This window comes from Poromitra crassiceps (assembly GCF_964638095.1).
Source record: "Poromitra crassiceps genome assembly, chromosome: 28".
Lineage (NCBI taxonomy): Eukaryota > Metazoa > Chordata > Actinopteri > Beryciformes > Melamphaidae > Poromitra > Poromitra crassiceps.
Window position 1 is genome coordinate 16,223,650 of NC_139651.1, and position 5,393 is coordinate 16,229,042.

The following is a 5,393-nucleotide window of genomic DNA, read 5'->3' on the forward strand; positions in this document are numbered from 1 at the left end:
AATAAAGTTGTCCGTCCGTACGTCCCATGTTCATGGTCAAAGGTCAAGGTCAAGTTCAAGGTCACTGTGACCTCACGATTCCCAAGTTCGTTAATGCGATATCTCAGGAATGCCTTGACGGAATTGCATCAATTTTGCCTCAAATGTCGACTTGGACGCAAGGATGAACTGATTAGATTTTGCTGGTCAAAGGTCAAAGTTCAAGGTCACTGTGACCTCGCAAACGCCATTTTCAAGCTCGTTAACGCGATATCTCAGGAATGCCTTGACGGAATTTAATCTAATTTGCCTCAAACGTCCACTTGGACTCAAGGATGAACTGATTAGATTTCGGCGGTCAAAGTTCAAGGTCACTGTGACATCATGACTGCTCCGTTCATGCTCGTTAACGCGATATCTCAGGAACGCCTTGACGGATTTTCTTCAAATTTGGCTTAAAAACATCAAAGTCTCGACAGACATGGATGTGTACTGCTCACTTGTTGGCGGAGGCATATATCCGCGGTGCTGTCGTTCTAGTTTTGTTTATGTAATTGGTCACCATGGTCACATGGTTATAGAGCACAGACAAAACATACAATAATAACAAAGCAATAGCGCATGGCTAAAGTACAACGCATGTCAGGACATTCTTCGAAAAGGCACCTAGTTTACACATGACTTTTTCCCACATCAGATTGTAATAACAAAATTAGTTTAAACAGACAGGCAATTTAAATCCTACTTTGGCAAGTACCTTCCGCTATCATTCAATCTGCTTACATTCAAACAGATGATACTTGTCTCCCACGCGATTGTCATTAGAAAGGTTGGAGAGATCCCCAGGTTCTTTTCCAATTCAAATATATGACTTTTGGAGCCCAAGGAAAACATTCCTACTTACAGGATTACTCCCCTTTCTACTGGCACAGGGCCAGCGCTCATGCTTTCTGCTTTGCTCAGATCCCGTGTTAACGTGTTCTAGAGTGATAGTCAGGACATTAGACATTAGACCCAAATGACACTCTATTCTATTGTTTTCACACATTTACCATTTCAACAGTTTTATCATGTTTCAACTATGACATCATTAAACGTTGACCTTTTGTATACACTGCACTAGGGATGTCACGATACTAGAATTTCCACTTGGATACCGATACCCGGGAAAAGATCGATACTCGATAGCATTTTCGATACCATGGGAAGGGGGGATGATGACACATCAAGAGGCATAAAAATAAAGTTAGACAGACGGACGGACGGACAGACGCACACTTCTCCATAATCTAGACCTGATCAAACTTTGAATTTGGACAGCAGATTAGCCCTGCTCTAGCCACCAGAACACGTTTAGCTTGTTGAAGCAACAGATACCCACCAATGATAGGGAGGGAAAAATCAGTGATTTTTCATTAAAAGAAAGCACTCATAGTATCAAAACTGTTGCAAATGAGTACTGCATCCATTTACATTTTTTAGTATTGATACTTTCGATATTATCGATACCTGTTGCAAATGAGTATTGTACTGTATCTGATTCAAAGTTTCAGTATCGATACTTTTCGATACTATCGATACTTTTGACAACCCTACACTGCACCCAGAACAGAACCTTTGCTGTGGTCCGTTTTAAGATTTGGTGTTATTTTTGGGATCACAAGTTATAGTTTAGTCATCATACAATGACACATAATATGGACATGTGAGTGTTAATCCTTTGTGTTTTGTAGCCATTGGTGGTCAGTGATGACTCAAATTTAAGAAAAGGTTGCACTAAAACGTATTTTTTTTATGCTAACACAATCCATATTCTAACATCTAAACATTGGCCACCTAATACATAATAACCGAATATAATAGTTAGTATTTATTTTTAATTCACCATTATGAGCCATTGGGGAACATGTATTTTGATATATTTGTAATTTGTATAATTTGAAATACATGTAATGTTAATAGCTAATACTGTTAATTGAAATTCTAGTGATATTGAATAGTTAATTTGTACTATAGTCATATTTGTTGTTTACTGTACATTGACATCACCATGGTTATACTTAATTGGAGTGAGAAAGTCCATGGAGCAATACAATTTTTGACAGAAAGAAAATGATTGATGGATCTTGTTAGTCTGTAACTGTTTTGTGTTTTCCACTAAACGTTCTAATGGAGTTATAGGCCATGTTCTTCAGACTAGGAGGCCAAATCTGATTTGTGAACTTTAGTGACCTATTAATGACTTTATCCAGATTGGTTTTATGAGTCTGGACGCTCCAAGTCTGATTTGTGTCACTTGTCCCAAACCACATAATATGAGGTAGTTTCCAATCTGCGTTCGACTGATGTGACTTCAGTGCGGACGCGCAGATCCACCAAATCTGATTTGAACGTCACTCGCAACTCGTCATCAAATGTCAGCTATGTCAGCTAATATCTTAACATTTTCCAAATGCAGAAAATATCTGTTGAGAAATTCCCTGTAGATGCCTTCCTTCTTTTGGCAGAAGTGCAGACTGCTGACTGGGCCTGGTATGTTTCATATTAGAGAGCGATCGTTTGTGTGGGCTTAGGCTGTGGTGGATCCAATCAAGTCCATTATATCCAGATGTTCAGGCCTTACATACCCGATGAGAGATTGGGATTCATAACATAAGTTAGTAGATAAAGTTGTATCATATGTCAATTCTTTTAAACATTGTGCTGCAGGTCCTTGCTTCATAACAAAATATTTGAATAGTCTTACCGTGTCTTCCCAGCCAACATTTTGATGGCCCGTCATGGTTCGAAAACATAGGAGGCCTGCTAAGGGACTGTTGGTTATTTATCAGAGGGGGGGTATGGTGCGTGCGTGGGTGACTTTATTTTTTTTGTTTTTCCTTGACCCTCCCTGGAGCTACAAATATTTTTCGATGACCCTCCCTGAGTGACTGGAGGAAACTGCATGACCCTCCCTCCCTCCATCATAAATAACCCTATTTTTATTATATTAACACCAACAGTAGGTAGGGGGAAATAAAAAAAGCAAATGCTGATCTTTCCCAACCATTAGGCTATTTTTAATAGCGTCCCAATAGCCCTCTCCACTTCCCTTGTCGGGGAGTGAGAGAGAGAGACACACACCCAACAAAACAACATGTGATATTAATGACGCTCTCTTCTCCCAAATATGAATAGGACTACACAACAGTGCAGTGTTTTATCACATGGTGAAATTAGATTAGATTAGATTCTTTAATGACCACACAGCCAGCCTGGTGGAATTTGTTTTCAGTACAGTTCATACGTAAGCCATCGTCCAACATTGAACATCGTAATACATCAAACACAATAACAATACACAATACAGTCATAGCAGCTGAGATATGGAGGTTGTCTCGGGTTGAAACGCTCGCTTCCCACAAGTTCCTGGTCAATAATAACAGAAATCAGCCAAGATGGAGCTATTGTTCACTGCTACTGTGGTGGTTTATGTCAACTGAAAGGCCTCCAGACTGCAGTGTTTTAGAACGGTATTACCACGGCACACGGGCTTACTGAGGCGGCACAGTTACGGATAAGCCAGCTATCCGATAAAAAGGGAGGGAGTATTATGTCACTGGGGGAAAAAATCACTTTCAGGCTGTTTACTTTAAACTTTAAATAGGCTAGTAAATGTCATCCACAGTCCCTGGAGGGCCTATTCTGTTTTAATTGAATCTCTGTGTCAAACTTTATCTTCCAAAGATATGATGAACATTTATGTCCTTCCGTCATATGAGCCTGGACTACATAAAAAGGGTTGTACAGCAGAGATTAAAGATTATCGGGGCACTATATCCGTTGTAAATATTGCTGCCAGGCAGTTTCTCTGTTATCTATTAAAACAGAATTAGCTGCTGTTCCCCACTATTCTGTTAGCTTTAGATGTCCGGTGTGTTTGGAAAAATCCAAACACACCATTTAATTACTTTTGACAGATTTGACATTTCAAACGAAATGTAGCTCACGGACAAACATCTCAATAATTCATGAATGCAAATGTAGGACCAAAATTAAGGGCGCACGTGCTTCAACCAAAGAACAAAGGGTTCTACGTCGCCGTTAGACCTCAAAGTTCATGCACACCACTCATTAAGATAAGACCTCCTTATTGACGGGTGAGTCAGTTGGACTTCCTCACGCTTACCAATAGATCAACCTAGCTTATCAAGCAGAGGTGGAGATTTGAGATCAGTCAGTGACTACAGCCCCCGCTGTGAACATCCCACAGCATGCTGCAAAGCAATGTATATAAGCAAGTAAACAGAACCCAGACAATTCAAACGTCCAGAATCCATAATTTATGCCCCCTCAGCAGCAATGATGATACAATAAAAACAAATAATCGATTTCATTAATCTCTTCCATTTGTGCGCTCTATCATTACCACTCATCTGCAGACATTACTTGGGCCCCCGATTTTTTATCCCATTTTTATCCCCCATTAGTGCTAATCCAATTTATTTATCCTGGTTGCTACTCCACCCTCTGCCGATCTGGGGAGAGCCGAAACTGGCTCCATGCTTCCTCCGAGACATGGGCAGTTAGCCAGCCGCTTCTTTTCACCTGACAGAGGAAGCTTCACCGGTAGGACATAGCACGTGGGAGGTTCACGCTATTCCAACCGGTTCTCCTCCCTCTGAACAGGCGCCCTTAACGACCAGAGGATGAACCACATTAGCAACCATGATATTGCATGTTTTTGTGAAAACTCCACACAAAAAGGCCCTTTAGACGACCCCACCCGGGCGGTGGGCACTCGAGGACATGCGGACGGGCACGCACTCCTTCAGCGTTCACAGCGTCCCAGGTGGGAATCGAACCCAGGACCTTCGAGCTGTGAGGCGACAGCACTTACCACTGCACCCCCCCTTAAAAAAACAAAAAGCTTTTGCGGACAGTTTAGTTAGTAGATCAGAATTGGCACGTTGATGTGTGCAACGGCACCAGAAACACTTTGTAAGTACTGTATGCCCCTCAGTGCGATACCCAGAGAAGCACTTTTTGAATACGTTTTGCTAGTAATCTTAGCATTTTTAAACATGGTCTTATTCGTTTTATGGTCACTATACAAGCATTCCTAATGTGGTAATAATTTATTGATGTTAAACTGCTACACATGGCGCTTTTAACAATGAAAATTGACAATTTAACAATGACAATTTGGAACATGGCCTTTAGATTGTACTGTGCACGACCACTACTTGACATTTAATCTGCGAACTGGATAACTGAGGTATTTCGATTTCTCCATCTCTCTTTAGGTGTTATGGAAATGTGTTTTTTGCCATGTTAATAGCTCAGCTATTAACCGAGCAGGGAAGAGTCCTGCTCCCTTGAAAGAACACAGACTGAGATCCCTCAGATCGCTGCTCTGACCTCCTGTATCGGCC